The sequence below is a fragment of the Felis catus genome, chromosome A1 (assembly GCF_018350175.1).
Source record: "Felis catus isolate Fca126 chromosome A1, F.catus_Fca126_mat1.0, whole genome shotgun sequence".
Lineage (NCBI taxonomy): Eukaryota > Metazoa > Chordata > Mammalia > Carnivora > Felidae > Felis > Felis catus.
This window is the reverse complement of record NC_058368.1, coordinates 9,381,735-9,408,458: the sequence shown is the minus strand read 5'-3', so window position 1 is coordinate 9,408,458 and position 26,724 is coordinate 9,381,735. Positions and strand designations below refer to the sequence as shown.

The 26,724-nt window shown below is 46.9% G+C and overlaps 1 long non-coding RNA gene across 1 annotated transcript; it reads right to left on the bottom strand.

The window, feature by feature from the left end:
- Window positions 1-1,175: 1,175 nt before the first annotated feature.
- LOC123382768 lies at window positions 1,176-6,820 on the bottom strand. Its single transcript, XR_006591764.1, has 4 exons — window positions 6,692-6,820; window positions 5,886-5,932; window positions 4,855-4,954; window positions 1,176-1,606 (listed from the first exon to the last, which is right to left on the bottom strand). It is a non-coding gene; the product is annotated as an uncharacterized LOC123382768 (long non-coding RNA).
- Window positions 6,821-26,724: the final 19,904 nt, after the last annotated feature.

The following is a 26,724-nucleotide window of genomic DNA, read 5'->3' as shown; positions in this document are numbered from 1 at the left end:
TGTCCAGGCTCCGGAGGGTAGATTGGGGACTGATGACATCCAGGGCACTTCTGAGACCAGGGGGCGTCTGGATGTGTTGAGACAGCCCATAGTCGTTGCCGGTACTATTCCGTGCCCAAGTCACCTCTTCCTCCACTCCGTGTGGCTGGCTTTTCTCTGCCTTCTGCTACCTTACAGAATCTCCTAGTCCCTGCAGCACAGATCTGCGGGTGAGAGCCTCCCAGCAGGGGACGGTGGCCGGGGCAGGCATCGTAGACAGGCCAGCGCCCGGCTCATGTGAAACTTCTCAGACGGTGCCCTCGACCCCGCAGGCTCTTTGACACCCTGACCTCTCTCCCCCACATGGTTGCAAACCCCCTGAGGGAAGGGGCTGTATGCTGTTCCTCACTTATATCCTGCGGGGCTATAACTCACAAATTTGGCAGTCACCTGGGAGGTTTTGAAAAATAGATTCCTCCAGAAAACCAGAAAGGCGAAAGATTTTAACATTTGACCACATTAGAACAGAACAAAACAAAAGCCTTCTTTAGAGCTGAAAACCACACCAACGGGCAAATAACGAGACCCACGAACCCGTCCAAAGCAATAATAAACAAGAGAAAAAATATTTGGAACACAGATGAACAGGCACTCGTTTCTCTACTTTGCAACGAGCCCCTACATAATACAAACAAACCTAATGAAGGCAGCACAGAGGGTCCAACCTGGTAAAGCAAGGAAAAAATATATATCTATGGCCCCAAAGCATCTGAAGAGTTGTTCAACCACACTCAGAAGTAAGGACGTGCGAATTGGAACAATGCCAGACCACGTTTTCATGAATCTGGTTGACAAAATCTATCAAGTTTTCTAAGGTCCGTTGCTGGTAAGAGTATGGGCGGCAGGGGGCGCGAGCCATCTCTTAACAGTTTCCGAGGGACCCACCATTGCAACGTTGGTTGCACTGGGGGGGGGCGGGGACAGTGGCTCTCACACCTTGATGACCTCCAGGATGACATGATGAGCTTTTAAAAAACACCGATTCCCCATTCCCCGCCCCCCCAACCCCACCCCAGTATCCTCATATATGCCCCTGTGTAAGGGAGAGCAACATTGGTGAAGTTTCGAAGGGTAATAGACGAGACTACAGAACCTCAACATCAGGTCAGCGTTCATCGGCATTTTATTAAATGGCCCTTGACCCAGCGACCCCACTGCTAGGAGTCCCCTCTGTGCAAGCAGCCACAAAAGAAGGTCGAGACAGATGGAGAAGGAAGTTCACTGCAGCTTTGTGTAACACACAACCCAAACGTCCCTCACTAGAGAGCTGGTTACATAAACTGTGGTTACAGTCTTACATCTTTTTTTTCTTTAATGTTTATTTTTGAAAGAGAGCGCAAGTGGGGGAGGGGTGGAGAGCGAGGGGACAGAGGATCCAAAGCGGGCTCCTTGCCGACAGCAGCGAGCCCGATGTGGGGCTCGAACTCAGGAACTGCGAGATCATGACCTGAGCGAAAATCAGATGCTCAACCGACGGAGCCTCCCGGGCTTTCCCGTTTTATATCTTCTAAAAATGCTGAAGAGGAACTCCATTTGCAAATAGAGCACAGTCTCTGAGTTGTATTTTCTGGTGAGAAAAAGCAAGAAGCAGAAGCATATAAGTAGTATGATCCTTTTTTATAAAATGTAAAAAATGATACACTGTACATTTTGGTAAACGCACAAATTCTTTCGTAATGGAAAATACATAAGAGACTGATAACAGTGACACCTTTAGGGGAAAGCAGACACCTGGCTGGCTCAGTCAGTACCGTATGGGACCCTGGATCTCAGGGTTGTGAGTTCAAACCCCACGTTGGGCGTGGAGCCTACTTAATTAAAAAAAAAAAATCTAAAACTGAATTGTGTTGATATCTACCAACCTTTGGGGCAAGGGATGGGGAGAAATACGCTAACATTTCATTCTCTACTGTTTGATTTTCTTCCTTTGTGTATTGATGACTTTCACTGGAAAACTTCCATGAAGTGTTTTCTGGAAGGTTGCATAATGCGACAATTTTTGTTTCTCCTTTATAGACTTCTACAAAAAATTTCAAAGCTCGCAGCTTTTCAGGCTCTCCACCAGAGAGACTAAGTTTGGGGACAGAGGTGCTGGGTAGGGTGCCAGGCATCAGCTTGTCATGGGATTCTGCTGATCAGTCACGTTTGAGTATCACTACAGAAGCTTCTGGAAGAAAGGCACTCTTCTGTAGCTCAAATGGGGGAGGACGTGAGGTCTGGATGGCACTAGCCCTTTTGCTTCCGACCCTAAGGTGACCATGAACAACCAAGGACAAAGCAACACGTGCGTGGTAGGTCAGAGACAAAGACACACAGGGGCCTTCGTGACATCGTCAGGCCATCACATCAAGTCTCTCCTGAGGAAAGACAACCTTGTCTCTAGACTTTCCAGTTATGAAGCCAATAAATCCTCTGTGTTGTTTAAGGCAGTTGGAGATGGGTCCTCTGTCACATGCAATATTAAGAGTCCCGGCTGATAGACCTCCATTAACTGAGACAAACTGAGTGTGTCTTTATCCTCTCACAGCCTGAAATTGCCTAATTTATAAAGTATTTAATGATGTTTCCAAGACAATCCCTTATCTGGCACCCTGGGCCATCTCTGATTGCCTGCTATATTTCTACCTCTAGAAATAAACTGTCAAACCAAGAAGTATGTCCTTGGAATGCACCCTCCACATTCGCAAAAGAATTACTATGTGTTTCAGTTACTCTTCATTATGTAATTCTTAAATTGGATTCAAGATTACGTGCATGACCAGGAAATACTTCTTGTGATTTAACTGATATCTGGGAATAACCACTCATTCGGCAGATGCATGTGGAGGGCTCACCATGAACCACGGATCTTGCAAGGCACTGGGTAGGCATACAATCCCAAAAGGAGCAGATACGGTCTCTGCCCTCATAGAAGTTACACGCTGATAGGGGAGGTAGACATTAAGCCCATCAGTCACCGCACAGATAAAGAAGAAATTTTTATATTTAGATAACTGTATGAAAGAAAAGTGCTGAGGCACTATTGGAGAACATAGCAGGGGGGTTCTAACTATGTGAAGAGTTTAGAAAAAGACCCTTCTAAGGAGATGACTTTAAGCTGAAAGCTAAAAAAAAAATGAATAGCTATTAAGTAGGCAAAGAGTGGAGAGGAGAATATTCCAGAAAGGAAGGACAACATGTGCAAAGGCCCTGAGGCACGAGGCAGCTTGACGCATCTGAGAGCTTGAAAGGCCAATGTAGTCCATGAAGTGAGTGAGGATACTTCGAAGAGAAGGGCTGGAGAGATAGGCAGGGGCAGTGTAAGGGGAGCCTTGCAGTCCATGTTAAGGATTCTATATTTTATCCTCAGTGAAATAGGTACCACTAAGGGTGACTTGGCACACGAGTAACCTGACCTGAGTTGTGCTTTTAAAAAGATCTCTTTGGCTCTTGTATAGAGAGAGGACCAGGAAGGCCAAGGGTAGAAGCAATGATACCAGTATTGGGGTGTTGGAGGAACGCAGGCAAGAGTTTCTGGGGCCTTGGAGTCAGATGATGGCTATAGGGTGCACAGGGTGGACGGATGTGCCACATATATTTTTAGGTAGAATCTATACGGCTTTGAGACAGATCGATTGTGTACATGTTAGGGGAGTGAGAGGCAGGGAGCTGTCAAATCAAATCGATCAAGGGACTTGCAAAGGCCCATTGGATGTCAAGAGTTCGTTCTGAGTTTTATTTGCATGGACATATTTTGCCAGGATAGGTAGAGATTTTGTCTTCCTGTCTCCACTGATTGCCTATACCAGATCTCATCCGAGATAAGCTCTCCTAAACTCGTCTAGGAGTCACCCAAATATGGGATAACACTCCCCACTCCTCTTCTAGAAAAGCTGGGGGCCGGAGGGGTGGGGGAAGGCTGGCAGTCAGTGCAACATTAGGGAAGCCGGACTGGAGAGATCGGGCATAGAAAATGAGAGATTTCCCCCCCTCAGTTCCTCCTTACCACCCCATCACCTTCTCAGTTTGGACCCTCAGCAGGTTTCGCTTGGACCTTTCCAGTAGCCTCCTACCTGTCCAGTGCCTGGACCACTGGCATGACTGAAGAATACATTCGGCTGAGAGGGAGCCATCAGGTCACATAGCCTCTCAGTCTTGGGGACATCCCAGAGCCGAAGTTCTTTTATTTTTAATTTCTTTAAGATTTTTATTCCCGTGGCATATACATTCTAGAAGCACCTAGGAGTCCCTTTTTGAATCTGTTAGCCTATCTTCCAACAAAATGTAGTACCAGCTATACACAAGAAAGTTCTGGAAAACGTATTCATGATTCCATTACCCAAGTACAACAGTGGTCTTTCTTGTTGGTTGGTTGATTTTTAGTTTTAGTTTTTTGATTTTGCAAATGACCTTCCAGTCCTCAATACGTTCTTTCGTTTGAGCAAGTTCTTATTGGGCACGCACTATGCAGAAGTGAAAGAAAAAATAGACAAAAGCCAACAAGCGTGCATGTTGCGAATGGTTATGCCACAGTGTATTCGCCATTCGAAATTAATCTTTATGAATTTTAAATAGTATTTGCATCTTTCTTAATTACCATTTAATGACTGCATGCTATGCCAGCATGTTAAGAATATAATTTGTTAAGACTTTCACCAGTTGGGAGTGTAGGCTCTTTGCAAACAGGGACTAGAATGATTTTTTACCGTTGCGTTCACTAGCCCCTAGCACAAGGCCCTACAGATAGAAGGTACTCGGTAAATATCAGCTGAATAAATAATGGCTTTTTGTTTTAGTTTGGGAATGGCAATTATACCACAACAATCATCTTGGTACCTAGTGGCTTCGGCTTCTGGTGAATTACTTCCCGAAGACAGATCTCTTCAAACTTTCCCACTGAAGTTCTCACAGCAGAAGAGAAGGCACATTGGGAGACCTGAGGGATAAAATGGGGGCTATAATAGGTAAATATACTTACATGCAATTAAAATGACTTGGATCCACAAAACGTTTCGTAACTTATAGCACCGAGTGCTTCTGACTCACTTCTATACATCCCTGCGAAGGAGAAGACCCAGATCTGACATACCCAGTAGGGGTGAGACACATTCCTGAGAGTGAAATCTGTGGACGGAAGGCTATCCATGGGGATCGCTGCTGCTGCCCCTTACCAAATGGCTTCCCTCACATTTTACAACTACTTTCACTGCTACAAACGTCATCGGGGAAGCAGACCAGTTTTGCCCCAACTTTGCCAGTGCTGGGGACTGTTACAGGTTGAATTGTTTGCCCCGGACGATGTGGAAGTCCTAACCCCCAGGACCTGTCAGCGTGACCTCCTCTGGAAGTAGGGTCTTCCTAGATGATCAAGATGAGGTCAGACTGGAGTAGGCTCGCCCCTCATCCAATACGACCAGTGTCCTTATAAAAGGAGGAAATTTGGACAGAGAGGCGCGGGAGGATGTCACGTGCGGACAAAAGTAGAGATCAGGGTGAAGCATCTAGATGCCAAAAAAAAAAAAAACCAGCAAAGGTTTCAGCAAATCACCAGGAGCAGGGAGAGAGGCCAGGAACAGAGTCTCCCTCAAACTCCTCAGAAAGACCCGACGCTGCCCACACCTTGATCTTGGACTTGTGGCCTCCAGAACTGTGAGACAATGCCTTTCTGTTGTTTTAAGCCATCCAGTCTGTGGCGCTTTGTTATGGCAGCCCGAGCAAACTAAGGCGGATGTTTTCTAGAAGAGCTTTTTCTTTTTTTTTACCATCTCGTGGGTCCAAAAGGCCCCCTCAAACCTGTTTTAATTTTTTATTTTATAACTTAAGAGAATGGATACTGTCCTGGGAGTTTGTTTGATTGTTGTACTTACTTTTTACTTGATGGTGGTGGTTTCTGGGGCGGAGGTCTTCCCGGGTACTCATTAGATAAAGAATAAAGACTCAATTAATAACGAAATTGAATGCGATTCAATGAAATAGCTGGCCAATTAAGTCTGATCAAAGTAAGTATGTGCTTTGATTCCTAGATTTCCTGTCAGCATCTGTGACTGGTCTGAATTTGCTAAAACAAGGGCTTTGAGACAATTCCTAGGAGATAATTATTTTGCTCACAGCATCTAGACAGGCGCGTTCAAGAGTGCTCTTTGACTGTGTCTGTCTCGCCCCAGTAGACGGTATAATATTTTTTAGGGCAGGTGTGGGAAGGGGTTCACGGATCTCCCTAACCCCAGGCCCAGAAGTGCCTGGCCCACAGCAGAGGTTACACACAAGCTTAAGAAATGAGCTTGGGGTAGGGGTGCCTGGGTGACTCAGTCAGTTAAGTGTCCAGCTTCGGCTCAGGCCATGATCTCATGGTTTGTGAGTTTGAGCCCCACATCAGGATCTGTGCTGACAGCTCAGAGCCTGAAGCCTGTTTCGGATTCTGTGCCTCCCTCTCTCCCTGCCCCTCCTCTGCTCAGGCTCTGTCTATGTCAAAAGTAAATAAACATTAGAAAAAAGAAATGAGCTTGGGAAAATAAAATGCACCAACGACCTACTTCTAAGAACAAGAAATGGTCTGAAAGTGAGTAATCTAGTGAATGTGACCCGTGAAAATTGATCTGATATTCATTTGGTTTGCGGATGCTGGCAGCCGCAATAGACCAATCTTCATATCTCAGATTTGTATCTCACTCACAAAATCCGACAAGGGTCAGGGGGCTCTTTTCCATCTTGCAGTTACACCCTCCGCAGGAAGTGAGAGAGATGAAGTCCTGCAGGGCAGGTAAAGAAAAAAGGCAGGACTCACACCAATTCTTAACCAGCTCCGCCCAGAAGTGAAAGGGGCGGCTCCTGTTCGCATGTCATTGGCCAGCGCTGGTCACATGGTACTGATTTCACTGAGGGGCGGGGCTACAAGGTGCAGAGGCGGGCCCGTGAGCGCCGTCTATGTCCCAGTTGTACTGAAAAGCCGGCGAGGTGTTTTTGTGTGTGCGAGAATGTTTGTGATGAACATCTACTTGAAAGTGGCCTTGAGAAAATTCAGAGTTTGGGAGCTAGAGATTTGAAATCTCTCGCTTTGAAGTCACTCTTGTTCCTCGTTTGGAGGACAGGTATGGAAATAAGTGAACTGAAACCCACTGGCCAACTGAAAACCAGAATGGAGCCTAAATGCGAAAAACGCAAACAAAAATATTCATGCACATTTACAGGCGTTTGGATAGCACATGGGCCACTTTGAGAGGGTGCATTAGGGGCGCCTGGGTGGCGCAGTCGGTTAAGCGTCCGACTTCAGCCAGGTCACGATCTCGCAGTCCGTGAGTTCGAGCCCCGCGTCAGGCTCTGGGCTGATGGCTCGGAGCCTGGAGCCTGTTTCCGATTCTGTGTCTCCCTCTCTCTCTGCCCCTCCCCCGTTCATGCTCTGTCTCCCTCTGTCCCCCAAAAATAAATAAACGTTGAGAGGGTGCATTAGTTTAGTATTAGGGAAATCCCTGTCATTGGGAGTTCTGGGCTTCTGACAACGTTTTTTTTGTTGTTGTTGTGTTTTGTTTTGTTTTGTTTTTTATATCCCACAAGGTATTAACGTAGGCTGTGAGGATGGTATGTTTAGATAGGACATTTATTTGGTTGCAACGTAGCTTTCCAGGAGGAAAGAGTGGGAAGACAAAAAAAAAAAAAAAAAGTCTGTCTTTTTTTTTTTTTTTTCCAACGTTTATTTATTTTTGGGACAGAGAGAGACAGAGCATGAACGGGAGAGGGGCAGAGAGAGAGGGAGACACAGAATCGGAAACAGGCTCCAGGCTCTGAGCCATCAGCCCAGAGCCTGACGCGGGGCTCGAACTCACGGACCGCGAGATCGTGACCTGGCTGAAGTCGGATGCTTAACCGACTGCGCCACCCAGGCGCCCCAAAAGTTGTCTGTCTTATCAGAGGGTTTCGTTTCCAGAATAGAAAAGAAGGATGGTTTATCACTGAGATTCTGGAAATTTCCTCGAGAAAGCTGGACCCAGGGTCGCTGGCTGGGCAGATCCTGAGAATTCCCAAAGAGGAGAGGTTTGACTGATGGGGACTTTTCCCCGGTGGGGAGGGAGGGAGGAGAGGGGCGTTCCTGTTCTGGGTTCCAGCACCCAGAGTGCCGAGGGCCCCAGGTACACTTCCAACCCAGACTGCCTGTCGAAGTCCTCTTTTCCTGTCTTTGAAATAAATGGCAGCTATTGATCAGCAAAAGCTTGCTGGTCCACCCTTGACCCTCAGTCACTTCTAATTATGGCTCTGACCTGGACATCTTTTTTAAAGTCACTTAAACAAGGAGGAAGTCGGTCTGGGCAAAGCACAGGGGTTGGGTCTTGCTGCAGGGCTCTGAGCCAGATTTATCCCTCGTTTGCTTCCCCAGTGCCATTGGAGGCAAGGCATTCTGTGATCCTTGAGTTTAAAAAGTGATAGCATTGGCCTGTTTCACAATTTGATCACAGCCCAAGGCTCCTAAAACTAGAAGGGATAATGAAGAGAATGTCTATGTCTGTGCCTATCACGTGGCTGGCCCTTGCGGGGTGCTTTAGACATGTCACATATCAAACCTTACAAATTCAGGACTATCATCATGCCCATTGTATAGATGAGAAAAGTTGGGAACTTTGGGAGCTTAAACATATAAACAGTCCGAAGTTATATAATCAGCAAGTTGTGGAGGCAACTTTCAAATTCACAGGATGCTAGTGGTTATCCAACTTGGGGAGTCTTGTGGAAATAAATTAAATGCAGGTCGTGCTGGAGGTAAGAGACTCTGTGTTCACAGGAGCCTTTGGCCTGCTCAAGTCTGGCTTGTTTCATTTCACACTGTGGGCCTCCCAAGCTGAGCGCCTCCATAGTCTTAATAAGACAGACAGGATGAGGGGGGTGGGATGGGGGCTGAACTAAGAGAGCGTCTTTCTGACAGCTGGAGGGGCTTGGATGTTGGTCACGACAGGTATCCTCTGTCGTGTGAAAGCTCCATGGAGGTGGGAATCATGTCTGTCCCTGGCAGTCTGCTGCCATCGATGGCTGAATGAATGAAGAAAGAAATGAACGCATTCCCCCTCTGCAAAAACGTTTGGTGCCTTTGGAAATGAATGAAGGCTGCATTTCACTGGCACCGCCCATCACTCCTCAGACATTTACGTTTCATCAGCAGACTCAGAGCCAGAAGCAAGTGTGGGCTGCTGCCTGCCCCATCATACTGTGACTCCGGCATCAACCAGATGCACGTTCTAGATTCCAGTGTATCTGTAGGGTTCGTAACAGGAGGTCCCTCTTGACCACACCAGCGTATAAATTTAGTAAGGTTTTTAAAAATTGCTAAAAGCCATGAAACTGCATCAGGAGGGGTCCCCCAAATTAAAGGAGAATTCAAAGTCTATGAAAGCAGAGGGTCGGAGGTTTTGCTTACTGTTGTATTTCCAGCACCTAGAATAATGCCTGACACGTATTTATTAAGCACCTACCGCTTAATAAATAGGATTATTGAATGAATGAATGAATGAATGAGAAGCCTCTGCAATCAAGGCAGGTGTCAGCATTCACGGGAAACTTACATTTCATTGTCTTTGAAGATTGTTTATTTATTTATTTATTTATTTATTTATTTATTTTAATATGAAATTTATTGTCAAATTTGTTTCCATACAACACCCAGTGCTCATCCCAATAGGTGCCCTCCTCAATGCCCATCACCCACTTTCCCCTCCCTCCCACCCCCCATCAACCCTCAGTTTATTCTCAGTTTTTAAGAGTCTCTTATGGTTTGGATCCTTCCCTCTCTAACTTTTTTTTTTTCCCCTTCCCCCCCCCCCCCCGCCATGGTCTTCTGTTAAGTTTCTCAGGATCCACATAAGAGTGAAAACGTATGGTATCTGTCTTTCTCTGTCTGACTTATTTCACTTAGCATAATACCCTCCAGTTCCATCCATGTTGCTACAAAAGGCCAGACTTCGTTCTTTCGCATTGCCCCGTAGTATTCCATTGTGTGTATAGACCACAGTTTCTTTATCCGTTCGTCAGTTGATGGACAGTCAGGCTCTTTCCATAATTTGGCTATTGTTGAAAGTGCTACTATAAACATTGGGGTACAAGTGCCCCTATGCATCAGCACTCCTGTATCCCTTATGAAAATTGTTTAGATACACTAACTTCTATGGCAGCTGCAGATAAGACATCATAGCACGAATGTTCCGCAAGAAGGCTCCCCTCGAGGGTGCGTGCCGCTCAAAACTCACCTGAGTGAAGCCAGAAAGTGCTGGAGCAGTTCACAGCCTAGTAACACACAACCCTGTGTCCTGGAAGGGGGCGGGGGGAACATGGCACCAGGACAGATCAAGGAAAGTTGCATAAAGAGATAAATCACAGATGGTGTGGGCAAGGTCAGGAGAAACCAGTGGGGGGGGGGGGTGGTAAAGTACCCAAGGGCTAGCAACAGTGAAGGAACCACACTGTTTGACATCTGGAGTGGCAAGGCAGGGCGGGGGGGGTGGGTGGGGGGGTGGGCGGGGGTGGAGCACAGTGTCCTGAGCCTGGAGAGTGTAGTCATAACAGTTGTAGGACACGGCCACCTGGCAGGTGCTGTGGTCCTCAGTGGTCTTCCTGGAGAAAGGGAACTGGGGACATAAACACCTGGGCTTTGACCTCCTCTGGTCTTCCATGGGCTGAATCCCCCAGAAGCCAGAGGGCAAGGGAGCCCACTGTGCAGCCGTAAAGGTTGCCTAGGAGGAGTCTGAGCAGAGTGGGCAAATGGGCAGTGGAGCTTAGAAGCATTAATAAATGCTGTGTCCACGCTCTCTATGGGGGCCTCTTGGAAGGCAGGACCCCAGGAGTGATGGGCACAGCTGGGTCCAATAAAAACTAGTTCCTTAGAAGTTACCAGAGCCATCCACTCTAATCTGACATCCAGCTTTTCCCTCAGTTTCCCAAAGATGTGCCCCGGAGTGCTCATTTTAACACCTCAGAACGCCTGCCCGAGGTCCTTCCATTTTCTCCATGTGTATTTTCAGATATTGGCCCCTGCTTCACACTCCATCCCACAACCACTCATCCATTCTGACTCCAGGCATTATGTCTTCCCTCCCCCACTGCCCATGGGTGCCTAAAATACAAACATGAACTTTGCCGGGACCTCAGTTTTTCTTCTACTAAGAGGCAACCACTGCTGAGCCTCTTCAATGCCGGCACCGATCCTGCTGGAATGGGGACACTTCTTAGCAGCTCAAGCAGTTACTCGTGACTGAAACTGCACTGGGACAGACATAAATCACTGGCTCCCACCCCCAGCCCTCCCCCTATTCTTCTCTTTACCACATGGGAGCAGTGCCCACCTAGAAGAGCATGTTGGTACCAAGGCACCACTGCCCACTGCCCAAGAATAATGTCACCTGTGAAACAGCATCCAAGGCAGCCCCGGTGATCCTTGTCTCCTGGTGTTCACACCTTGCACAGTCCCCAGTTAGGAACAAGCAGTGCCAACTGGCCAGCCATGTGAATGAACCACCATAGAAGTAGATCCTCCAGCCCCAGTCAAGTCTTCAGATGAGACTGCCGCCCCAGCCGATGTCTCATTGGCAACCTTGGGAGAGACACAGCTAAACCCTGACCCAAACAACTGTGCAAGATAATAAATGCTTGTTGTTGCTTTAAGCTGCTGGGTTTTCTAGGGACAAAGCAGGAACATACACAGTCCTGGGTCCTCTTGTTCACTGCTTGTGGGTGAACACATGGCTTTAAGCCTGGTGTGGGCGGAATCTAATGCTGATAATCCAGCATGTCTGCCACTGTAAATCTTGGATCATTTTGTGGAAGCTACATATAAAATTTCAATGCCAGAAGACAGCCCCCCCGCCCAGCCACTGGGTGATTAAAATCATGCTATTAATCATAGATCCACCGTGATTTAAACAGAATTGAGGAACACTTCATAGAAAATCTGTCTGAGAAACTTTTGCAACTTCCTCCCCACCACCACCGAAGAAATGGGCCCTCCCGCCCCAATCAAGTCTTCAGATGAGTGCAGCCCAGCCAACATCTCATTTGCACCCTCAAGAGAGACACTGGGTCTGTCTTATAATTCCCCTTTTTAAACATTTGTCATCTTTTTGATGGCTGAGCATCTGAAGCTTCTATATAAGCCTGCAGAATTCCTTCCTATATGGGTCTGGGTGGGAGGGAGATCCTGTTTTCTGCCATGGTGACGGTGAGGACCAAGTACTTGTTGTCCTTAGCTAATCACTAAATTTATTTCCTTTTCTCCCTGAGGCACATGGCCAGAACACATTTCCCACCTCCCTTGCAGTTAGGTCTTGTGACTGAATTCCAGTCTATGGTATGGGGCCACTTCCAGGCCCGGCCGTGACCCCTCCCATACTTGACCGCCCCCCCCCCCTTTCTTCTCTATTTTGTGAATGCTGATGCCCTGGGTAGCCTCCAAAGCCCTATGTTGAAGATGAGAAAGCCTTTTTCAGCCTTAGTCCCTATAAGATGGCATGGATTAAAGGAACGTCTCCCCCAACCACCTGCTGTGTGTTCCGTGAGGTCCTCAGCCGGGATCAATTCCTATTGCCTGCGATTAAGAATCTGGACTTATACACCATCCGTAAAAAGTATGTGCCTATAAAAAATTTATTTTACGGGTAAATTACATGGTTAGGATCGGGTACGGTGATCACTATAGCTGGTCGTAATTCATACAGCACTTGTGGGAATGGTTAACAAAGCATCATCAGCCGTTAGCTGTGACTTGTGGCTTGGAGTTAATTCTGACTTTGAGAAGCCTGTATACAAGGATAACAGGTCATATATCAGATACTTTAGACTGGTTTCCTGGAGAGGGGAAAGGAAGTAGAGGTCAGGGGAAAGGGGGAAAAATAAAATAAACAATAATAATAATACAGGAAACACAGTGCATCTACTATGCATCAGTCACAGCTCTCGGTGTTTTATGTGCAATTACTTTTTTTTTTTTTTGTCACGATAGGATAATGGTGGTAGGCATCATTTTTACTCCTAGTTAACAGAGAAGTTGAGCACACTGCCCCAGGCCACATGGCCGCTAAGTGGTAGAACCAGGACGTGAACCTGTCAGCTCTTTTTCTGTATTTTTAAATTTTTATTTATTTTTGAGAGACGGACAGAGACAGAGACAGAGGGCAAGCAGCAGAGGGGCAGAGAGAGAAGGAGACACAGAATCCGAAGCAGGCTCCAGGTTCTGAGCTGTCAGCACAGAACTCACAGAGCTCCAACTCCCCAACCATGAGATCGTGACCTGAGCCGAAGTTGGAAACTTAGATGACAGAGCCACCCAGGCGCCCCCTGAACCTGTCAGCTCTTAACCACAGCTGCTGATGTCAACTAAGAACTGGGGAATCTGATTAACTCAATTGTCTCTGGCCTTGAAGTCTAATCAGGAAAACTAAAACCAACAAAGAAAAGCTAGTAATACTTGGCAGGGCGCTTGGAATAATTTGCCCGAGGCGCTTAATTTTCCCTCAGGTATCATCAGGAATCTTGCTTTTATGGGTCAGTTAAACGGAAGAGACTCGCTTGTGGGGATGCCTCCAATGGCTTGAGGAGCTCCCAGCTCCCTCCCCAGTCTGGCTGCAGCCCGTGTGCTGGGCCCCAGTTGTTCGAAGCACCCAGATTGTTGGGAGCAAGCACGTCTGCAAATCGCCGATGTTTATTTTGAACTTCCTGAGTATGTGCACAGTAAGCCCGCCCGCGGAGCCCCTGCATGGCCCATCTCCTCCTAGCGAAACGACCGAAGGGGTGAGGTGGAGTTCTGCGGATCCTCAGGTGGGTTGTTGGAAGGCAGAACCGAGTTGTTGCCAAATTGTACTGGACCCACTGAGGCAGAAAGAGTGGCTGTAGTCGGTTGGCCGTGCCCGTAACAGAGGCGGCAGAGGGGAGCTGTACGGGCTGGTTTTATCAGCATCCACGGATGTTTCCCGAGACCCAGGCCTTGGTGTTGTGGCTGTCCACCCAGCCCACATCAGCCACCAACGCTGGGCCGTGTGGCCTGGACCTGCCAGCCACAGAACGCAGGGAGTCCTTGCTCTTGGCCTGTATCGAGGCACCTGCCGCTCTACACAGCGGATCAACGCCCTCTGGGTCCCAAGATTTGTGAGCTAAAGGGCGGGCTCCTGTTTCTGCTGGGGCTCTGGTTCCACGTGACTGTGTCTTTCACAAATTGCAGCGGGGAGCAGCTAACGAGGGGCCCCTCTCTGCCCCATCCCTCACCTGCCCACCTCCTCCTCGCGTGTCCTTTGGTAGCGTGCCAGGCTCTGCAAATGGCGACCAAGCCCCATCAACGTGGCCGAGGCCCAGAGCTCTTGATTGGAAGGATCCGGAATTCTTTGTCTAGTATAGTGCTGCCCTTACCTCCCCTGGCCTGCGTCTGCTGTGGAGCCAGGTCCTCGGAACTCGAGCATCCCGCTTCCGGTGGTGTCATCTCTGTTTTATGATCTCTGTGCTTGGGTCCCCTTCCAGTATAACGACTGTCGCTGCTTTATAAGGTGATCGTGAGCCTTAAATGAGTGGATGGGTGGAAAGTCCTCGGCACTTGGCAAATGGTACGCGGAGGGCGAGTGCTCAATGTTACTACGATTACAGCTGCCTTTGTGGGTCTCATGAGGGCAAGAATAAACTAATAATAATAATCACACAAATATTCACAGGCAGCCACTGCCTCCTGCTTTGTGCCCTGCTTCTCCCAGCAGCCCCAGCTCCTCCTGCTTAACTCCTCATTCTCAGGTGTTTCCAGGCTGGATCAGGGCTCCCGCTCTGTCCCCTTAGTGCCCTTAATTGTAATGTGACACCCGCCAGTCTTCCTCTTTCTCAGCAAGCTCCTGGGGTGGGGCCACCAAACCTTTCCCGGTCTTATCCCCAGCATCTCGCACGTCCAGACACACAGGGCCAGGGAAGGAACTTTCTAGCCCCAGCTGCAAGGAGAGCCTCCATCGTCACTGTGGTTTCCAGAAGGAACTCCATGAGCATCAGTAAGGGAGGGCCATGGGCTGGAAGGGTCTCCGTATGCCCAGGCTTCCTGTTCAAGGTCACAGCCTTACGAGAAGCAGAGGTTTTTTTTAAATTTTTTTTTTCAACGTTTATTTATTTTTGGGACAGAGAGAGACAGAGCGTGAACGGGGGAGGGGCAGAGAGAGAGGGAGACACAGAATCAGAAACAGGCTCCAGGCTCTGAGCCATCAGCCCAGAGCCCGACGCGGGGCTCGAACTCACGGACCGCGAGATCGTGACCTGGCTGAAGTCGGACGCTTAACCGACTGCGCCACCCAGGCGCCCCAAGAAGCAGAGGTTTTGTTGACGAACTCCTAAATGGCAGTGGGGGCTTGAGGCCGTTCACTCACCAAGTGCCCTTCACTGGCTCTAGTCCTTTAAAACAAGAAAGAAAAGCCAGTCCTCGGTGGAGGTTTCATGAGATAAGTGTATTTCAGATATAGTTGGGGTTGGCATGGGGGCAGCTGGGTCTGATACACAAAAATACCCTTTGAGTCCCATTCAGTCCTCACCGTGAGCCTCCTGTCCCACAGAACAGAAAAGACTCCCCAGCTTGGCTTTGGGCAGCTCCTATCTTAATTTATTTACTGCAAACAGTCTCCATTAATGCAAAAGCCAAGCCATCGACACTATAAATAACTTAAGCTGAGCCCTGCTGACAGCGGGAAGTCTGACACATGAAATATCGCACTGTTCCCAGCTCTGAATGAGGCAGTGACATACACATTATCTTCACCAAGATAAAGACGGGGGCCCCAGGAGCCTAGCACAGCCCCCGGCAAGGTGGCACCCTTCTGCACCAGACCCATCAGGGGAACTTGAAAAAGTCGGCGTGGGAGGCAGAGTAAAGGCCCTCAAAGATGTCCACATCCCAATCCCTGAGACCTGTGAATATGGTCCCTTACATGACAGAAGGGACTTTGCAGATGTGATCAAGTTAGAGACCTTGAGATGGAGAGGTTTCCCTCGATTGTCTGGGTGGGCCCAGTGTCGTCACAGGGGTCCTTATACGGGAAAGGGGGAGGCCGCAGCGTCAGAATCAGAGGAGACTCGAGGACAGAAGCACAGTTGGAGAAACAGAAAATTTCAAAAATGCTACGCTGCTAGCTTTGAAGGTGGAGGAAGGCGAGGAAGGCAGGTAGCCTGCAGAAGCTGGAAGAGGCAAGAGGATGTATTTTCTCCTACAGCTTGTGGAAGGAACACTAGCCTGCCTGCCCCTCGAGTCAGTCCAGAGAAACGAATGTCTGACTTCTGACCTCCAGACCTATCAGATGATCAATCTGCGTTATCTTAAGGCACTAAGTTTGGGGGCGATTTGTTACAGCAGGCACAGAAAACTAATACCGTACGCAATTGCTCTGAAACGCTCTGACTGAAACCCTTTCTTCGTCATCCGTTTTCTTTTTTGCTTCCTTTGCTTCTGGAGCGGGGACACAGGTGGGAGGGAAGGTTTAGGAGGGGGTGAAGGTAACCTCGGTGTGCCACCCACCCACCCATCTGTGGGGAAGTCGTACCGCTTGGCAAAACTACCAATGACGATTGATTTCTGGGGGGGGGGGGAGAAGGGAGTGTCCTTATTTCTTAAACTCTCACATTTAAAAATACTTCTCCATGCCTACCGGACCCCATCGTCTCTGCAGCACCTCCTATCGGCTGTTCAGACTGGTGAGCCCCAAGCTTTTCACTTCTTATACCCACGCCACCAGGCTTTTTCAAAAGTGGAAGATGGTGACCTTTGTCAATCACACTGGGGTAGAGTCTTATAGGCTGCCTGGGCTGGTGGCTGGTTCAGTGATGTTGGCATCCAGCAGCCCTCAGAAGCACTTCTCGAACTTTAATATTGCCAACAACTCTGAGGATCTTATTAAAATGCAGATTTGATTTCATGGGTCTGGGGTGGTGCTGAGATTCTAATTTTCTTACAAGCTTCAGTGGATGCCCAGCCTGCTGGTCCTGTACGACCCTGAATAACAAGGACAGGGAGAGAGGATAGTCAATATCTGAGCTCACCTGGGGGCACGGCTTTAATAGAATCTTACTACTCAAAGTGTGGTTCCCAAAGAAGCAGCAGTGGCATAACCTGAGAGTTCGTTGGAAATGCTTTCTCTCTGAATCCGTCCTTTCAGACCTACTGATTCAGAACCTGCATTTTTCACTAGATCCTCAGGTGATTCCGATGCGCATTAAAGTTGGAGAAGCACTTCCTTAGAGCCTGGTTCTCGACCTTTAGCGCACGCCAGAAGCACCTGGAGAGTTCATTAAAAGACAGATTGCCGCATCCTCGGGCTTTATGATTCATGAGACACTGTGGATGGGGCCTGAGAATGTGCATTTCTGACAAATTGCCAGCTGATGCCGATGCAGCTGGCCCAGAGACCCACAGTGAGAACCACTTCCTGCGAGTAAGCCCATAACTCAAGGCTGGTGGCCAACGTACCCATCCAGAGGCCCTAGAATGGGCCCTAGGGACATACTTGTGCCAGCTTTTGGATTCGGGGGTCTACCCATTTTAATAATGATGAGTTTTTGGTGTATGACACAATAAGAAATATAAATATTTGGTTTTGCGTAAGAGTGTCTTTTGTGTGCTACTGAGATGACTGGTGGCCGGGGGCTCCTGGATGGCTTCCGGATGGGGACTGGTGACCAGAAAGACCAAGGCATGGTTAGAGGGTGGAGTCTTTCAGGCCTACTCCCCAACCTCCAGGGAGTGGAATGGGGCTGGAAGTTGAGTTCAATCACCGAAGGCCAATGGGTTTAATCAATGAAACCTCCACAAGACCCCCTCACTGATGGGGTTTCGAGAGCTCGCAGGTTGGTGAGCGTATCCATGGGCTGGGAACGTGGTGCAGCCCAAACTCCGTGTGAACAGAAGCCCCTCTGCGGGACCTTAACCAGACCCTACCCTGTGTATCTCTTCATCTGGCTGTTCATTTTTATTCTTTATACTAAACCTGTAATAGTAAGGAAAATATTTTCATGTGTTTTCTAAGCTGATCTAGCAAGTTATTGACCCTAAGGAGGGGGTCGTGGGAACTCCAGAGCTATAGCCAGTGGGTCAGAAGTACAGGTGGCAACCTGGGACTTGCAACGGGTGTCTGAAGTGGGGACAGTCTCGTGGGACTGAGCCCTTACCCTGTGACATCTGTGCTAAGTGCAGGGCATTAGCGTCAGAATCGAATGGAACTGCGGAACACCCAGCTGGTGTCCAGAGACCTGGAGAATTTGCTGGCGTTGGGGAAAACAACACCCATTAGGTGTCCAAAGTGCTATAGTAAAACACCTCATGGTGGTTTTATATAAATATATGCATTTTCGTTTTATGGGATTTTTAGAAAATGAAACAACAGGTGCTAGCCGCATCTTCACAGGCAACTATGTGACCCCGACAAGGGATCCCATCCTTCGGGGCTTCCGTTCCTTCATCATGAAAATGAAGGGGTTGAGTGGAGATTGACAAATTCTACAGAGCTTGCTTTCAATATCTCAAGTGAAGGCAGAAGTTAAAAAAAATTTTTTTTTCAACGTTTATTTATTTTTGGGACAGAGAGAGACAGAGCATGAACGGGGGAGGGGCAGAGAGAGAGGGAGACACAGAATCGGAAACAGGCTCCAGGCTCTGAGCCATCAGCCCAGAGCCCGACGCGGGGCTCGAACTCGCGGACCGCGAGATCGTGACCTGGCTGAAGTCAGACACTTAACCGACTGCACCACCCAGGCGCCCCTGAAGGCAGAAGTTTAAAATGACTGAATCCTGCCTTTTTTTCATCGTGTATTAGCGATATCCCTGATCTTTTCAAGTCAGAAATGCAACCGTCAACTACAAAATGATGCAATGGGATGGTAAAACCCTGTTTCCTCCCAATCTCATGCATTGTAAAAACACTGTTTTAAATAGTCAAGACAATTTAAGAGATCAAAATTTTCATCCCGCTTTAACACACAGCTGTTTTCATTTTGCCGTACTCCCTTCATGTACATGGATGATCTTAGAGTACATTTACATTGGGATTCCGCTTCTTCGCTTAATGTTTGATCATAAAAGCGCCACTAGCAATATATAAATAAATTAGCTTCCCTACGAAGCTACTACCATTGGTATTTAACTTCGTTGGGCTAACGTGATAGGTGTAATTGGTACCTCGTTGGCACTCTAAGTCGTAATTTTGTATTGCTAAGGATGTTGACCATTTTCCCCATGTTTGTTTCTGCAATTTTTTTTTTTTTTTACTTTCCTTATGTATGAGTTCTGTTCATGTTTAATTGAGGAAACTACTGAAAAGCACCCTGCATGAGGCCTGGCGGCCAAGAACCATCTCAACAAATAGGAGTTTGCCATCTTTCCAAGCCTCCCGTTGTCCTCCGGGAGTGGTAGGGGGTGGCAGGGAGGTCGAACAAGACTTTGCGATGAGGGTCTAGCACAGTGCCTGCCTGATAGGTAGCAAGGGTGGCTCTTCTAGTGTTTTCTGCCCATCTGTCAGGGCTTGTGGTGTTCTCCATTTATTATCCACTAGAACAGCGAGAGTTCCGTGAGCACGTTAGAGGGGAAAGGGAAGTCTTTTTGAGTCGGCGAAAGTCCGCAAACAAGCTGGGTTTTCCCCATTTGCAAAATGGGGGTGATATACCTACTCATCGAGTCGTGAGATTGAAACACTTAGCCGTGTGCCTGGCACATAGGAGACGTTCAGCCAACATTAGCTTTGTCACACATGCTCTGTCACCTTTGCGCCCAAAGGGATTATTATTTTTAATTTGAATAATCGTGGCCAGGTCGCTGTCTAAACATTGAGAGTGGATAGCACTTAAATTCAGAAGGGTATTCTGAATTTTGAATTGAAACACTTATTTGCATTTTAAAAGTTTCAACACGTCGTCTGGTACTGAGCCTCTTCCCAAAGCTCCCGTTTAAGAAACAAGGAGAAAAACATTTTTGAAATAAAGGCATTTGGAGAGTGCCAAGCAGAAGTAACGACGTCGGGAAGAAAGCATCTTTTAAAAATTCCTATTTGTTGGCGGCCAACATTGCTTTTTTTTTTTTTTTTCCCCTTGTGCTTACATCAACAGAATCTCTTGAGAGAATTTCATTCAACATTATAAAAAGGTTTACCAGGAACTTGGATTAGCCACGAACAACTTCAAATTGAAGCCATATATATATATACACATAATCTTTTTTCCCCATGTGTGTGTGAAAGTAAGGAACTCTACGGAGGAGACTTCTCATTTCTTAGGACACAGCAGATCAATAATTACACCTGGTGCATCTAAAGAGCTTTACCATCTGTAAAGCATTTTCTCACACATTTTCTACTTTGATTCTCACAGTCGTCCACCAGGGAGGCACAGCTGCCTTCACCGTCCTATCTTGGGGACGAAGACGCTGACCCACGAAGAAGTGCTGACTTGGAGATCCCCCAGCTACCAGCAGGGCCGAATCTGTCTGCAGGCCCGCTGGCTCTCCGTCCGGGCTTCTGCTCCCCAACGCATGATCTAGAGCCCCTGAAACTCACTGGTCTTGGGCAAACACACCTGAATCAATGTAGATGCGGAAAGAATATTTCTGAATCTCTAGACGTATCTCCCAACCTGCTTCTGAAAGGCAAGCCTTGGCAGCAGAGACAAGAATGTGCTGACCGCCATCAAGGATGGTTAGGACGGGTGTGTGAGCGCCAGCCGGCCGGGTGCTGCCCGGAGCTCCCACTGTGATTCATGTGGCCGATGTCACAATGCGCGCGCCTCCGTTCTCAGGGGCTTGGGGCTCTCTGAATCGAACACAGGGTGTGCGGGTGAAAGATGCCGATATGGCAAAGGAACGGCACACACATCCGTGCCCCAAGGAGGACTTCCTCCAGGCAAGGACTCACATGGGCTCCACCTTGACCCCCTTCTTGTGGGGCCCGCAGAAAGGGCCTGGGAAGGACACGCTATGCCCCACACTCTCTCCCTCAGTAGATGGTGTTTATGAACATTCCTTTGGCCACGTGACCTGGAGTAACCCTGTGAAACCAGCACCGAAGGCTCCAGATGATGTGATAAGATTACTGACAAATGCTGACTATTTCAAGCAAGCGTACGTAAACAGCCTCCTTAGATATATACGGTAAATATTGATAATTGCACACTCAGAGATGTTTTCTGTCCCAGGCGGAGCTCATTCCTTGCCTGGAAGGACACCGTTGGTCCCTTTCTGGTGTTGCCGCCACTTTTCTCCTACCGTGTGCCCTGGCGTGTCTCCCCAGACCTCTGCACAAGGGTCAAGAGGCCTGGGTGGGGGAGGGGGGGGTCCCTGCATTCGTAGTTGTGTGGTCTTGGGCAAGGCTGTTTGCATTCTGAACTCTGCTGCCTTCACAGTAAATGGAGATAACAGTGTTTATTCTTCTTACACAGCTCGGAGGTACAAAGGTGATCGCAGGTGTGAATGAGCATTGACGATTTGAAAGGACATTTTTCTTCTGGAAACTTTTTCAATTTCCTTTTGAGATTATCAGGGTATAGCACGTTGATTATAATCGGCGAACAGTTGCAAGACATATGCAGAGAGGGGCGCCTGGGTGGCTCAGTCGGTGGAGCGACCGACTTCGGCTCAGGTCATGATCTCATGGTTCGTGAGTTCGAGCCCCGCGTCGGGCTCTGTGCTGACAGCTCAGAGCCTGGAGCCTGCTTCGGATTCTGTGTCTCCCTCTCTCTCTGCCCCTCCCCTGCTCATGGTCTGTCCCTCTGTCTCAGAAATAAATAAACATTAAAAAATTAAAAAAAAAAAGATATATGCAGAGAGCTCACCATTACTAACTTCCAGCCCTGCCCTCCTGACGTGTCCAAAGTTGACCCATCTCTGTATACTGCTTGTGAAACCATATGCAGGCGAATATACATGGATGCTGAGGTTTTTGTTTATTTGGTTTTACTGAAGCGGAATCATACCAAACATATGGCTCTGTGACTTACTTTTCCATTTGATGATATGTCATAGACATTCCTGCAACTCTGCGGATATAAACTTAATTTGGTCTTTGTTTCCTTTAATTCCTTATGAATACACACACACACACACACACACACACACACACACACGTGTGTATGAATTGTATACGGAATCATTTTTTTTAAAAAATATTTTCTTCAAGGAAAAAAAAGTTAAAAACAGAGAGGGAGGCAAACCATAAGAGACTTTTTGTTTTTAAATGTTTATTTATTTATTTATTTATTTATTTTTGAGAGAGAGAGAAAGAGAGAGTGTGAGCAGGGGAGGGGCAGAGAGAGAGAAGGAGACACAGAATCCGAAACAGGCTCCCGGCTCCAGGTTCCACGCTGTCAACACAGAGACCGACGCGGGGCTTGAACCCACGAACTGCGAGATCATGACTGGAGCTGAAGTACGATGTTTAATCGATCCAGCCCCCAGGTGCCCCCATAAGAGACTTTTAAATACAGAGAACAAACTGAGAGGGGGAAGGGAGCGGAGGGGCAGGGGACAGGGGAAAATGGGTGATGGGCACTGAGGAGGGTACTTGTTGGGATGAGCACTGGGTGTTGTATGTAAACGATGAATCATGGGAATCTACTCTGGAAGCCAAGAGCACACTGTATACACTGTATTTTAGCTAACTTGACAATAAATTATGTATATAAAAAATCTTTTCCTTTCCCCCACTACTTCTAATGACATTAGCCCTTCCCTATAGAGCCCTCATACTTTCCTCCGTGTTCATATAATCATCAAATATTTATACCCATACGTATTTCTACCGGGGTTTTCTCACTAGGTTTCAAAACCGGATTCTATGCACACTTTTCTTATTCCACTCAATAAAACCTCACGCAAATACTTACAGTTTAAATGGTTTTGGTGCATGATATCGCTGGCAGGGTGGAGGCATTTTTGTGCTGGTAAATATTTAACAAGGAGCTCTCGCAGGGAAAGCCCTGAATGGTAGTGTTTGCTGATATCTATGCCAATTTACGTTATCGTTAAATCACTTCGCAATAAAATCATTTCATGACGAACCGAAGGATAGATTAAATCATTATTTGTTAGAGTAAAGCAAACACAGGGAGTTGAATGCAAAATCCCATGTGAAGTTTGAAGAGAAACACATGACATCTAGGAAATTTCCAGCTTGCTTTGGGCTGGGCACGAGACTGTCAGTGCTCAGGCTTATTCTCCACTGCCTCGAAAGTACTTACGTGGAAAAACACGGGAGGCCCGGGGACACCCCTCTCCAGAGCCGCCACTAACCAACGACTGATGGTGGGAGGGTAGAAATATCCCAGCTCTCCCGCCTCGTCAAGATGATTCTGGGTCAGGTGTTTGCTCGGCAGGACTAAGCATCAGTCCTGATTGTGGCAGCTGGCTCCAGAAACGCACTCCTTATCAACTGCCCTGGCTGTCTTATGCCACCTACTCACCCCCTCCACCATCCCCATCCTGAGGGGGGCTAGTGGAGCAAGGAGCTGCTAAGACACCAAGAAAAAAAATCTGTAGAAACGACGAGAATCAATAGGGAAGATTACTAATGCAGCCCGATGCAGAAGTAAAGTGGAACTGAGACACCAAAATCACTAATATGAGTAAGAGAACTTGGTTATATACGTGATATAATAAACTTGAATTACGGGAAGAAGGAAATAGAAACATCAGACAGAAAATCCCCAAAGCATACAAAATATAAGTGCCCATTTCTTTTTAAGTTTGTTTATTTATTTATTTTGAGAGAGAGCAAGCATGGGCAGGGGAGGGGCAGAGAGGGACAGAGAGAGTATCAGAAGCAGGCTCAGGGTGCAGCCCGACATGGGGCCCGATCTCACAAACTGCGAGATCATGACCTGAGCTGAAATCAAGAGTCCGCTGCTTCACTGACTGAGCCACTCAGGCGCCCCAGTGCCAACTTTTACTATTGATGAACAGATACAAAATGATTGCATCAGATGGCTACCAGTTTACTCCCAATTTCTTGCAACACACTGGTAACAGTTTGCAGACTGACACTGACCCGTAGAGCATGCTTGGAGTACCAGCGCCTTTGCAAATTCCTCTGTGAGGGACTAGCTTCAGGGTTAACAAGCAGTGAATGCTCGTTACTGATATTGTTAAGTAAAGGGGGGGGGGAGTGATTAATAGGAGATTGTTGGAGAGTACCTCTATTTTTAAATAGTCAGGGGACTCTTCCAGAGGTCAAGGAGAGCTGCCATGGCCGTGGCTTAAAGAAAAACCAGCAACCTGCCTTTCATACCTCCCTCCCCCAGGACAGAAGAACAGGGTACCGGGACCCACATGAGAGTATCACAGCCTGGCCAGTCCACCTCTGGGAATTCAGAGAGCCCTCTGTCTTCTATGTCTTCTACTATACGTCTACTGTCTTCTATGTCTTCTACTTTTTTCTCCTTGGCACTTTTCCTGATTTCCCCTAGAGAGAAGGGAGCAGCTGTCTCTCCTTTGTTCCCAGGAACTGACTTATGCTTTGAACACAGAAAGACCTTACAGGGAGATGGTCAGATCCAGGCCAGAATGCACTGACCACTCTGGTGAGCACACCGTTCCAGGTGCTTGAGAACATTGGTGAACAAAGCAAGATCCCTGCCCTCCAGGTGCTTCCATTCTGGAGGGCAAAGACACAATAAACAATACGCACCATAAAACAGTGAACCGATGGCTGTACCACATTATGAATGTGCTTAGTGCCACTGAGTTGCACACTTAAACACGGTTACAACGGTAAGTTTGATGTTTATGTATATGTTACCACAATAAAAGCAAATGGATACGTTTTTAGTAAAAGGAATTATGTAGTATGTTCAGAGGTGATGGGTGCTATAGAAAAGAATAGGCATAGGAGGGAAAGGAAGATGGGATGGGGGTGACGTCTATGCACAGGTACAGGTGGGGCCACAGTAGGGTTCAATACTGACTGATCAAGGCAGGCCATTCCTGTGTGAAACCCAGCTGCCAGCAAGGCCCGTCCTGGCGAGAATTTGAGGTTTTCTGCTATTTAGGCCTCGAAGGTGGCAATGAGGATTTTTTCGACCCTTGAAAAGCAACTTTGGGGAACGGAAAAAAAAGTAGTTTATGGTTACTCTGTGATTTCGTTTAATATTTTTTTAAGCTATAAATGTTTTAAAAATTCTTTCCTTGGGCTTTGAGATTATACGTCTTATAATTCTGTTTTAAAAATTAGTAAATTTTAACAATTACCTTCAAAAACCTTTAACAACTTAAATTTCCTTAAACATATATAAAGAGCTCTCTTTTATTTTTGTTTTAGTATTCCAAATAGATGGACAAAACCTTCCCCCCAATTTATTCTTATAAATAAGTTAGAACTTATAAATATGGTGACTTAAATTCCCTTAGGCATTTCAGTGTTCATTGCTAGCTTTATTCTATCACACTTTGCGACTTAAAATCTTACATTTAAATCAATCCCTCAATTACATATCAAACGGAAGGAATCACAAGGCTAATGTATGAAATACTCCAACACACCAGCTTCTCATAAACATGACTGATATTGTAAATACCACCTATACACAAATTATTCCTCAACTTACATAAAGAAAGGTCACCCTGCTTTCCTTCATCATATCTATACTTCATCTTGACTTCTCTCAGAGTGAGCATCTCTCACCTGCTAAGGAGATCACTGGTCTCTGGCGAGTTGGAGTGTCCATCTTAGGAAACTGAGGTTAGACACAGTCAGAAATACCTTAGACAGACAGAGATATTCTGTGTGTTTAAAGGCACACACACACACACACACACAGTATGTTGTATGTGTGTATACATATGGTATATATGTGTATATAGTATATACATGGCCCATATTATAGTATGCATGTGGTAACCTACTATACTTGTTGTCCTGTCCTCTGTTCCTCATATAGCTTGGTGACAGACCCACAGCAAAATAAACAGAGCCGTCTTATTCTTCTTCATGACTGTGAGTTGCTGTTCCTTCTTCCAAACCAACTCAACGTCAAGTTCATTGAGGGCTGCAGTTCATAGCTTCTCTAGTACACAGGGTGGCCACATACCTGCTTGTGGTCAGTGAGATGTAATTGGGAGTTGGTTGGGTGAACTTTCTGGAAAAGTTGTTGCTTTCCAGGTAAAAAGGGACAGCCTTTTTGTCTTTCCTCCTTCTTCTTCCTGCCTGAAATAAAGCTGTGAGGCCTAAGTGCATAGCAGCCATTTTGTGGGCCTGAGGAAGAAAGTTCATGATCAAATGACCAAGCAGAGAGAAGAAGGTGACTAAGTATCGCCATCATACATGTTCTACCAACCTCTGGACTTTTCATCCAGGAAAAGAAACTTTTTATTTGTTAAGCTCACAGTCATATTTCTGCTACATGCAATAGAATTAATCCTTAATGGTATGACACTATTTCATTGTCTGGATATATCATGATTTATTCAACTAGTCTTCTCTAGATGAAAAAAAAAATACTGTGATATAAAAAAGAAGAACTATGTTGGTTTCCGCGTTTGAGAGTATATCTATAGGACAAATTTCTAGAACTAGAAATTTGACACCCCCCCCCCCGTGTCAACGCTTACATATATTTTAAATTTTGGTTGATATTGCTAAATGTCTCCTCATAGAGTGGTAGCAATTTATGAAGAATTCTTAATGTGCTGGGGAAAAGCTATCCATATTAAGGCTTTAGGACATCCATGATCAAAAGCTTAACTCTGTCTTAGAATTTCTC